General features: G+C 43.4%; 1 long non-coding RNA gene across 1 annotated transcript in view; it reads right to left on the minus strand.

Moving 5' to 3' along the window:
- Window positions 1-5,791: 5,791 nt before the first annotated feature.
- The window catches only part of LOC137638256 (uncharacterized), a 28,970-nt gene continuing 22,138 nt past the window's right edge, over window positions 5,792-12,623 (minus strand). Inside the window, exon 4 of the long non-coding RNA XR_011043967.1 lies at window positions 5,792-6,879. This is a non-coding gene — a long non-coding RNA (uncharacterized lncRNA). The remainder of the gene's footprint in view (window positions 6,880-12,623) is intronic.

Below are 12,623 nucleotides of genomic sequence, written 5' to 3' on the forward strand. Positions count from 1 at the left end.
TCTGATGGGAAGGCTTTGTGGAGATTGGTGTCTATGATCATACCTAGATATACCAGTTTTTGAGTAGGAAGCAGAGAAGACTTCTCGAGATTTACCATGATCCCCAGATAATGGCAAAGTACCAGAAGTTTGTTTCGGTGTTGAAGAAGGGCGACTCCGAGTCTGCTAGGATCAGCCAGTCGTCAGGATAACGGAGGAGACAGATGCCGATCCTGTGTGAACACACTGGTAAAAACCTGTGGTGCTGTGGAGAGACCGAAACACAGCACCTTCAACTGGTAGATCTTGTTGTCTAGGCTGAATACTAAGTACTTCCTTGAAGACGGATGGACTGGGATCTGGAAGTACGCGTCCTTCAGGTCCAGTGTACACATGAAGTCTTGCGGTCTCACTGCAAGTCTGACCGTGTCTGCCGTCTCCAGGCTGAACGGGGTCTGCTTGACAAACCTGTTCAGAGCTGAGAGGTCGATGACTGGTCTCCAGCCTCCTGACGCCTTCTTTACAAGAAAGAGTCGACTGAAGAAGCCTGGGGACCCGTCAACGACCTCTTGAAGAGCGCCCTTCTTCAACATGGTCTCGAATTCTGCCCAAAGGGCTTGCCCCCTTGCTGATCCCATGGCAAGGGAGCTCAACGACACTGGATTCGCTGTCAGGGGAGGTAGAGATGTTGAGAACTGGAGGCAATATCCTTGACTGATTACGGAAATCGTCCAGGAATCGGCCACGAGTTGCTGCCACCTGTTTGCGCAACTTTGTAGGCATCCACTCCCCCTAGGATTCTTTCCTCCCCTGGAGGACTTTTTGCCTTTCTTGTCCTTGACAGGAAAGGGCTTAGACACCGTTGTCTTCGCTGTAGCTGCCGGTTTTGTGGTCTTGGTAGGACGTGATTGCTGGGTTGCTGGAGGTTTTTAGGGGTTTGATGTTAAAGCTCTACGTAGGAGAGTCCTGGTTGGACTTCCTCCACCTCTCAGCCGCCTGCTCCACGTCCTTAGGCTCGAACAAATTCTTCCCCAAGATGGAAGAATGTCTGAGCCTGCTGATCTCGGTACTGGGGACCTTTTGGTGGAATCTCTCAGACACCGCATCTCGACGTTTCAAGATGATATTAGCCCACAAGTATGAGACTTGGTGGGCTAGAAACTCAATTGTACGAGTGCCTGAGAGTAAAAAGGTCTCCATGGCCTTCCTAGTACTCTCTTTGGACAAGTCCTCAGATCGTAACAGGATGCCCAGAGGCCCTAGCCAGATGTCCAGCCACGAAGTTGCCTGCATGGCACACTTCGCCACCTTCTCCTGGCTAAGGATCTCCGTTACCGAGAACGAGACTTGCTGGTTGGAGTCTCTCTCTAGAGGGGCTCCCCTGGTAAGCTCTTCCAAAGAGTGGTGTAGGGGAAGAGCTAAACAAGTCTCCTGCATGATGTCAAAGTACCTCCTCTGATGGACACGAGGAGGCAGGAGAAGTTTGTTACCGGCGCTGGATCGGCTGGAGGAGGCAAGCTCGGAGAGCTGGCCTTCGACCTTGTTTCTGGCACTCTTAATCCCTTGAGACCAGGGCAAAGCCGCGCTGGCCTTTGAGGGTTTTTGAGTACCAAAGACTCGGTCCAAGACCGTTTCCTTGCCCTCACGAGGGGAAATCTCTGGATCCTATCAGCGAAGTCTCCTGTCCCCAAAGGCTCTTCTTGGGGGGGACTCGTGGACAATCTCTGAGGGCTTGGCTGGCTCCGGTCTAATCCTTGAGGATGAATTCAGTAAAGTCTTAAGTCCTTCGACTCCCTCCTGGGAGGGATGCAGGACTCCAACAGTGATGGTGGGAGGGTCTCCACCCCTACCCGAGAAGATTTCCTTGCGCGAGGTGGGGTTTCCCTCATTGGTGCGATGGGGGAACGCCTCACCTCGCGTGACACTCGAGGACAGGAAATCTTCGTCCGAAGGGAAGGGAGTGAAAGTCGGGGGGGGGGGGGGTGAGGAGGCCTTCCTCAAAGACTTCCAAGGAGTCGGCTTCACCCTTGGAGAAGTAACCACGTTAGATACTCCTCTCTTCCTCTTCAGAGGAGTAGAAGCTGCCACTGATTTGTGGCCCAGCTCAAGAGTGAACAGGCTTAAAAACCTGCATGACCGCTCTGACCAGGCACCCGAACCAGGGTTGCAATGTCAATAACTCCCTCTGGAGGGAAGGGGATCGTTCGATCCCTAGGAGTTACCAAAGGAGGGTTTGCCTGAAAAGAAGGAGAAAAGTCCCTGGACCTATCCGGAATCCTCCCTCCCTCCGGCGAGCGCACTGTTCTGTTGGGGGGACGCGACGATAATGGCCTGGCCACGCGTCGTCCTGCAGCCTCGCGCTGGGGATCGAGCTGGCGCTCGCGCGATGGGATTTGCCCTGGGTCATACATGGGAGATTGTTCGCACGCACAGGTGAATGTTGGCGCACGAGGGTGCGCGTGGGTGAGCAATGGGGCGCGTGGGTGAGCAATGGGGCGCGTGGGTGAGCAATGGGGCGCGTGGGTGAGCAATGGGGCGCGTGGGTGAGCAATGGGGCGCGTGGGTGAGCAATGGGGCGCAGGCAAGGGCGCGCGGGCAAGCGATGGCACGGGCTGGAGATGGCAGAGGGCGTGCAGGAGGCTGGATGGGCGCTCGCTCGCGAAGGCGATTGTTCGCGCACGCAGGATCTGGCCGAAGAGCCCGTGAGGGCGATAACATTGGGCGCGCGCACACAGGAGAAATATCCCTTATGCGCGGGCGCGCATGAGAGCGCACATCTGGTTGTGGAGGTGGGCGCGGAGGGCACGCGTGGGAGACTCGCGCAGGTAAAGGATGGTGAGCAGGCGGGGTCCAATGGCGCGTCTGCGATTAATGGCGCGTTGGAGAGGGCTCGCGAGCAGGGGAAGAGGTTACCTTCCCCCTTGCGCCCAGATCAGAAGATCGTGGGCGCGCAGGATATCGTTGGCGCGCAGGCGAACGCTGGCGTGCAGGCAAGCGCATCGTTGGCGCGCAGGCGAACGCTGGCGTGCAGGCAAGCGCTGGCGCGCAGGAGCGCGCTGGCACATAGGCAAGCACTGGCGCGCAGGAGAACAGGGGCGCGCATGGCGCGCATCAGGATAACGGCGCGCAGTAGCGCGCTAGCGAACAGGAGTGTGCTGGCGCGCAGGTGAGCGCTGGTGCACTATAACAGGAACTTCTGTAGGCGAGAGCTTGCGCACAGGTGATCGTTGGCGCGCAGGGGAGACGTGGCGCGTAAGGGACTTAGGCACAATTTTGTGCGAAAGCCCTTTGTGCCCCGAAGGGACAGTTGCCCGTTTTATAACGGGATGAGTTGGCGCCCACAACGTGTCAGCAGCCAGGAACGGCGACAGCAGGTCAGCAGGTCTGGCGGGTGGAAGGTCGGCGTGTCCTTTGTAAGGACGACCTTCCACCGAAGGAGATCGCGAACGATCTGCGGAGAGGTCCAGGGATGTAGCTGGTAAGAGTCAGAGAACGACGGCGAGGTTCCTCTGTGGTGGACTGCGGAGATGATGAACCGAAGAGGCGCCTCCTAACACCCTTGTAAGGTGAAGGAAGGCGGGCTTTACGCCTTATACGCCCTCTGGGGGCCGTGGGGTCAGCGGGCTGACCATCAGCGGTCCTCCGAAGAGGAGTGTGTGAGTGAACTCGCCTGAGGGGGAGAATCACCAGCAGGAGAGACCGTTGGACTTAGTTCCTCCCTCGAAGGATGTTCGGAGGGGGGAAGTAAGCCTTCTGCTACCTCAGCAACATCAGGAGCAGAGGTTTGATACAACTCATCGGAAGCCTCTGCCAATACAACGTCGACAATAGACAGAGGATCAACCTCTGCTAAATTCGGCGATTGTTTGACAGCTGCCCCCAACCTGATCATGTCAAACAAGGCTTCCTTGGAGGGCGAACCCTCAAGCCCCAAGGAAGCCCAAAGCTGCAACAAATCATTATTAGACACACTTACATTAAAAATCCTCCCCCTCGGGAGGAGGAGGAGCTGCCTCGCTATGGGAGGCAACTCCCTCTCCCAAACCCCGAGATTGGTCAACAGAACTACGGCCTACGCTACCACTCTACAGTTTCTTGGAAGAAATCGATCGAGTGGGAGCTTCAGAGGAGGTTTGGGCCACGGAAGAAGAGCCCTTGGGATTTTCTCCTTTCAAAGAAACCTTCGAAGGAGAAATATCCCGTCTGGACTTCTTCCAGCGTAAGAAAACCTCCCCCACTGGGAGGTAGACCACTCCCTACACTCACCACATACATTATTCTTATCACACCGCTGGCCCTTACAGTAAGGACACAAGGTGTGGGGGTCCGTTTCGACCGCCAACATATATGTGCCACAAGGGAAGTCAGGTAATCCAGGACACTTACGCATCGCAGAGGCCAACTTCACACACACACTGTCAAAGTAAAAGCAAACAAAAGATTAGCAATGGCTGTCAAAGAAGGCGAGGGTGACAGCAGACACGTCCGACTACCACCCGAGCCGAGAATAAAATGAGCTTAAGCACAGGTGTGTGTGTGAGGGGGGGCAGCAAGCTACCCTCCCTACCCCCGCTAACTAGCGGTGGGGTAGTAAACCCTCGTTAAAATTCTAATGGCTCGTCATTTCAGCTACGCTGAAAGTAATTACCCATATTAACTAGCGTGGTTTGTATTTCAGTTATGGTACAACTGATGCTTCCATGGAACTCAAATTACTACACCTTTCATACAAAAAATATCAATTTAATCTGTAAAATGCTTCAAACTACAACTGTTAACAACAATAACTATATAGGCTATATTCTACGCTAGATTATGAGGCAGTTGATTGCATCTTTTGTATAAAGAATATGCAAAGCTTAAAACCAAGCTTAAAACCACAAAAGTAAGCAAATCTTAAAACCATTAGTCAAGAGATTTTACTCCTTTTAACAACAAATTTTGTCATTCTAATTTTTTAAAACAAATGTCCATTCACTGGATCGAAAAAATAACAGGATCTGCTACTGCAAACAAGCATGTAAAATGTATGTGAAAAGAATAATCAAAATGATTGATATATTGGGAAAATTATTAATTTAAAAAACATTACTAAAGGATATTTGAAATTAATCTTACATGCAAGCACCTTAGGACAAAAAGTTTTCAAACAATTTAATTTGATTTTCAAAATCACATTCTTCACTGTGAATATAACCTTAATTCCAATGAGAGAGAGAGAGAGAGAGAGAGAGAGAGAGAGAGAGAGAGAGAGAGAGAGAGAGAGAGAGAGAGAGAGATAAATTATATCAACCTCCTAATCATCTAATTATTCTATTCATGACTTTACACAAGCTAAGTCAGAACACTTGGTTCTCCCTTTAACTGAAATAGTGAAAATTTTTATTGTATAAGGGAGTTTTGGAAAAAAAAAAATTCATTTAAACAGAATGTCATTATTGCAAGAGGGAATGAAATATGATTACTTTGAAACATATAGACACCTCGTAAATTAATATTTATTTTGCATCTAGTAAATTTGAAATATCAATACTTGTGTTGATTGCTAGAATACAATGAGCCATTTTCCCCCAAACCCTAAGGCAGTGTCAGAACAGAACTGGCAATATGTGGCTAATTAGACAGCCAGACTTTATTTTGTTCAATAGCTTCTTTCTTGAGCAAATCTGCTTATTCTTTCAAGAGGACATAGGCCAAGATTCAAAATTGTGTAAGAAGAATTTAATGAGTGCTATGAATTAGGTGATAGTCTCACAGATAGATTTGAAATAGTATACATACAAAGATGAAATGATACAGTTAAAATTAATTTGTTGTAGGTTATACTGTACTCACACGCAATTAACATACTTTAACACGCAAATTGTGAAAAGAATTTAAATCAATTACTAAAAAGATTATTGTTAATTTCCATTCTGTCACACATTTTGGTAACTTGTTTACAGTGCTTTACATAATTCTAAATATGAGATGATCTAGAAATACCAAGAGGAAACTGAAATTTGATTTTAACAACCAGATAATGAAAATTGAAAGCATGGACAGCAAATTTCTAAGCAAGACGTCCTAAATCATTTACATTTGCTGGTCGTAATTGGTTGTTAATGTTTACTTTCCTAATTTTTTCAAAAACATTTACAGTAATACAGAATATAAAAACGATCCATTTAACAAAACAGTCCCTGCTAATCAATTTAAAAGGTAATATTAATCCATTTTCAGTCGGTATATTTGTATTTGCAAACTAATTTTCAAGCAACTGAAAGAATGATTGTGCTTAATATCAAATAATTATTAACAAATTGCAACTTGAATTTAAACAATGAAACAATCTCATAAATGATGAGCTGGACTTAATTTTCAAGTAAAAATTTGGGCTTGATTCAAACTTTTTAATGTAAAGATGCATAAAATGAAAAACTAACAAATTAAAAGTTAATAGCTTTAACAATTAAACTCGAGGCTTCCTGAAATAATGATACTATGATAAACTTGAATTAATCAGGTAATATTGTTATTGTAAAAATCTATGTTACTTTTATACTGTAACTTAACTAGTTTTACTTTTATCTTCAGTTACTGATTGCTATAGAACTAATCAGATATAAATGGAGTGACCAATGTAACATAACACGCCAAAATCGGGTCAACTGAGTATTTTATGCCTACTGTCATTATTTACTCATAAGCGAATACTCAAGAAAGTTTGATAAACCGCTTCATTGGGCCTTGTTTGGTGCCAACTATTCTCTCCTCGTTGGAAACTTTCTGGAATTTTTCAGAAGTAAATCCCTGATTATAGATAAATCTCTGCTGATCTTCCTCGTTAGTGATTACTTGCCGTTAACTTTTCTGTTTTGACCTGGAGACTAAATTTCCTTCTCTTTCGAAGATTCTAGCCTGAAAAATAAATAAAAGATGTTAATTATACAGATGTATCAGTCTTGTTCATAATCTTACTGTGCACCTCTATAGCAGGACTATACTTTTGGTAAAAAATTCTGCATGATAAACTACCAAGAATATAAAATATTCTAATATAATATTTAGGAAAGTGGAAACAATGAAAATCTAGATATGTCCATGACATTTACAATAGCAAATATTACAACCGACAGCGTTTCTTGTGAAGTGGAAATGTTTTACCTCCAATATCCTAAGAAGGAAATACTTCACTACAATGACCTAATAACTTCCTTCTGGTAATCAACTGATTAACATCAGCTCTCTAAATTGTCAATTAATCCCAACAATTTTCTTCAAGAGATACTCATACTTGGTCAAACACTCAAAAATTTTATATAAAAACTTATGTATAAATTATGAACAAAAATAGGATTTATTGACATTGTTTAGTATACATGAGTATAATGCTATGCAAATTTTTAAATGTAGAGTTTTCACTCAAAAAAAAAAAAAAAAAAAAAAAAAAAAAAAAAAAAAAAAAGACCTGCAACTTTCCACATTTTTCAATTTTTTGCATCATTCTTGTAACAGAAATGACATGCTAAATTTCCATTAAATATTATATGGATCCTCCTTAAAGTAACTTTAGCTATCCTATCATCTTTAAGGAAAGTTTCTGGTTAACCTTCAATCAGATGAACCAGCTTCTTATAGCCAGATTCCCCATAAAAACTTATCGCTCTCTATAACACTATTGTCTTGACTGGTTCATTTACAAGCTTATTTAACATTAATGTTATTTACCTACTGGTTAGGCTGGAGGAACGTAGAGAGTAGAGGTCCCCTTTTTTGTTTTGTTCTTGTTGATGTCGGCTACCCCCCAAAATTGGGGGAAGTGCCTTTGGTATATGGATGGATGGACCTACTGAGTATACTCCATCAATGGACTAACCTATCAAACACTATTAAACTAAAAACCTGGTTTAACTGCAGTCATATCTTCAACATTACTAAGCAGAATAACAATATTATCTTTTTCCCATGATTAACCAATACCCGGTACCTTAACTCAATGAAAATATATCCAGGCTTATCCATTCATTACATAATCCTGACTTTACCCAGCATTGGCTGGACTTCTGCCTTGACTGACTTATAATTGTCTTATCAAATTAGTGATCATCAGCTAACAAATACATAATTGTTTTAACCATTATAGTGTGTTTATATAGCAATCATTAGTAAGAGTCAGTATTACACTCACAAATGTGTGTTCCTTTGTATAAATCTAAGCCTCGGGCTATATACCTTAATAAAAAGTATACATAATTGTTAACAGGCTGTGGAGACTACAACTCATTACAGTCTCTTGTCTCTTCAAAAGCTGAACTCCTCCCTACCTTGGAGATGTGAGAGTGGAGATCTAACTCATAGGAGTATAGCGCTTGAGGGCATACAGTAGTGCACGGGGATCCAGCGGGTGGAGACTTGCACCCCATGCAAAACTAAACACCAGTAATAAGTGTAAGAACTCCTATTTCAGATAACCAGGCACCTCGTATATATGCTTGCCGATATTTCTTCCCATAAAAGAGATCTATTGGCACTCTCACGGAAGCTGGTAACTTCCTGGACCTCTCAAACATCCTACTATCGTGGTATTTGTAGCATGATTCCAGCAAAAAGGAGGAAGAGGGAAGAAATTACAAAAAAAAATAATTTCATAGTCGCACAGGCCAAGGAAAACATGCTTGTGGGGAACGAGAGGAACTCTTGAGAGAGTATCCAGGTGTATGTTCTTAGCATCTCCCCAAGATCAGAAAGACTGAAAGAAAGAAAGTGGATGGGTGACCGCATTTCCCATCAAACTAATGTAAGTAAAGTGAAGCCTAAGGGTAAACCCCTTTCTGAGGATTCGTTACCGCTGTTGTCATAAGACCATACTTACGAAGGAGACAGCAAACGGTAATGGCATCCAACAAGAAGTCAGCAGAATGACCACACAGCTGTCCCACATCTAGTTATTGGATTTAACTGCAAACCAGTCTCCTTTAAAATACCTTGCACACCACAATTCAAAGAATCATCATATAAAAGAAAAAGCAAAATGTAAAGCACTTGATAAGGACGCTTGGACTGAGTATATACTCTCCGCTGATTGAAAATAACATCCGAGTTCACTGACTATCGATTAGGCAGGGCTTGCCCACCACCCAGCAGTAAAGACCATTACCTCAGTAAAGATGTAACAGCTGTATCCAGCTTTGCTGAAAGCATACTCCTATTAAAGGATGAGGATTTGAATTTGTATATCATTATTACTATTACTTGCTAAGCCACAACCCAGGTTGAAAAAGCAAGATACTATAAGCCCAGGGGCCCCAACAAGGAAAATAGCATAGTGAGGAAAGGAAACAAGGGAGTAAGAGAATTAAAATGAAATATTTGAGAACAGTAACTATTAAAAATAAATACTCCACAATTTAAGTATAAAGACTTCAACAAAATAAGAGGAAGAGAAAAAAGATAGAATAGCGTGACAGTGTGTACCCTCAAGCAAGAGGGCTCTACCCCAAGACAGCCAAAGACCATGGTATAGAGGATATGGCACTACCCAAGACTAGAGAACAATGGTTTGAATTTGGCATGTCTTTCTAGAAGAGCTGCTTGCCATAGCTAAAGTCTCTCTTCTACCCTTACCAAGAGGAAATTAGCCACTGAACAATTACAGTGCTGTAGTTAACCCCTTAGGTGAAGAAGAATTGTTTGGTAATCTTAGTGTTATCAGGTGTATGAGGAGAGGACAATATGTAAAGAATAGGCCAGACTATTTGGTGTTTGTAACCAGAGAGAAGGATCTTATGTAGTACAGTCTTACCAATCAAAGGACCAAATAACTCTCTAGCGGTATTATCTCAACGGGTAACTAGTACCCTGGCCAACCTCCTACCTATAAAGAAAAGAAAAAAATTATGCATCCACATTACTGGGCTGTGCATGATGGGTAACCATCGTTACCAGAACATGAGGAGTGGCAATGATGTAACAATTGAGAACATCAAAGGAAAATAGCCATACTGCCAAGGTAGAGTGTTCATAGTTCAGGCAAAGAACATCAACACTAGATTCCGGAAGTAATAAGTTTACCAAATAATAGCAGAGTTCTAGTAGTTAGGTGTTATTCATCATAAACATAAATTTGAAGATAATTTGTATTTTTCCTAATACAAACCTGGTGTTATTTATAGATGGATGTACTCTTTCGGCAAAGCTAAAAGGTAGACAAAAAAAAATTGTGGTGGGATGGTGGGAGGTAGCAACCCAACCCTACCCAGACACTAGGTAGTGGGTGGCCGGGACAATGTACATATATCTGTACCTGTAATATATATACACACACATACATACACGCACACACATACATACACAGACATACACAAATACACCCACTCATACATACATATAGATAGATAGATAGATAGATAGATAGAGAATTATATATATATATATATATATATATATATATATATATATATATATATATATATATATATATATATATATATATATATATATATATATATATATATATATATATATATATATATATATATATATATATATATATATATATATATATATATATATATATATATATATATATATATACATACTCAGATCGGTGGTTTAGTCACTTTTTCTACTGCAGGCAGAACTTATTGGGGAAAAACAGATGACAGGACAACTTATATAAATAACTCCAGGTTTGTATGAAGAAAAATATAAATTATCTTCAAATTTGTCATTTATTCCGACACTAACTAACGTTACGTTATTTATAAATGGATGACTCGCCCTTAGGTGGATGGATAAGTCCGACAACTGGCATAGTCATTGAGCCGTGTTTTGCCTAGTACAGTATTAGACTGAAATCGAGGGAAAATCTTGCACCGCACTTATCAAAGCAAAGTAAAAATGACAGCGGCCTGACCATAAATGGTTCCGAGATTAGACAGGAAACTTACACACAAAAAATAGACTATCAATGCTTACCTCGTGGGGAGCAATGGGGACGTGTACAAATTTATCAATATGACAAATTCGTAGATAATTTGTATTTTACCCAACTATATAAACCTTACCTATTTATTAGGGGTTATACTTTCAGCACCACCGAAAGTATAACCCCTAATAAACAGCATGGTTTGTATTCCAGTTACGGAACAAATAAACTAAACCAGTTTCACAAGGGGAATGGTTATTACCTGCAGAGGTTGAAGCCAGCTTGCAGAGGAACCCATGGTGCTGTATCCCAAAAGAGGGGAAAATAAAGAAAGGAAAAAGCCAGACATACTTTCATTCATACTACACTTAACCTGGGTAACCAATGACTTCAACTAACTTCTGCTTGTCCAAGGAGCCCGAGGTGTCTTAAACCAATTGTTGTGCAGCCACCACAGGACAGATAGAAAATGTATTAAGGCTCCTGTGGGTCACATCTTGTAGATCGTCGTTTGAAGCTTCTATACACTCAGAATAACCAGGGTAACCTCAGCCCTCAACCCTCTGCTACTTGTCCAAGGAGCTCAAGGTGTTTTAGACAACTTCTTGTGAAGACACCACAGGACCAATGGAGAACGTATCTATGTTCCTGTGGGTTACATCGTGCAGGTAGGGAGCAGTGAAGGTCGTCTGACGCTTTGACACTCCAATTTGCAATACTGTACGTTGACATCATGAGCTCTGTCCTTTTTTTTGGGGGGGGGGAGGTTGTCATGGGGGTCAGGCTAGAGGGCAAAGTCAATGATCTTGCGAATCCAGTTGGAAATTGCATTTCTCATGACCCTCCGACGCTCGATGAGAGGGAGATCAATGATTCGACGATCAGCGCGCTGGCAAATAGCACATTGGTGAGCTGCAAGCTGGAGAACGGGGTGCTGTGGCGAATGGCGAGTTGTGGGTTGATGACCAAGTGATCGAAGTGTCGACGATCAGGAGAACAGAGTCCGCTAGCAGGGCAACAGACGATTCCTCAGACACCACCAGGTTGACAACAGCCAACGGATCCACCTCCGGCGCAGACGAACACTGCAACTCTACATCTCGCTGAAGCAGCAGCAGCAGCACCTTGGAAGTCGGACCAGGCAAACCTAGTAACAGCTACACCTGTAAAAAAGGAGAGAGATAAGGATTCCCTCTGGAGGCTGGGCTGTTTCACTTGGGGAAGTAAAAAAAAAAAAAAAGGTCTCGAGGACCGAGGTTGTCAAGGGGTTAAAGGGCATGCGCTGCTACTCTATGGTCTCCGGAGGAAGCCAAAGTCTCTCGAGGACCGAGGTTGTCTAGGGGTTAAAGGGGGAGGCGTTAAAATGGCATGCGCTGCTACTTTAAGGTCTCAGGAGGAAACCGTTCAAGCAGAAGTTTTGAAAGGTCAGGAAGCAGAAGAAAAGGGTTTAGGTTTCCTTTGCTTCGAAATAACCTTTGAAGGAGAACAATCCAGTATGGGCCTCTTCTTTCGCCGTTGCCCGGACCTTTCTCACCTGAAGACAGACTACTCCTGACACTCAATACACTTGTTATTTTCATCACACCACTGACCACGAAACCAGAAATACAGTAGGGATCAGTATCCTCGGCGGACATATGAATATCGCAGGAGCGCCCCTTAGGACCAGGGCAGGTACGCATGGCCGGCAGAAGGAGCAAACACACAAACTGAAAAAAAAAAAAAAAAAAAAATG

This window comes from Palaemon carinicauda, chromosome 3 (genome assembly GCF_036898095.1).
Source record: "Palaemon carinicauda isolate YSFRI2023 chromosome 3, ASM3689809v2, whole genome shotgun sequence".
Classification (NCBI taxonomy): Eukaryota; Metazoa; Arthropoda; class Malacostraca; order Decapoda; family Palaemonidae; genus Palaemon; species Palaemon carinicauda.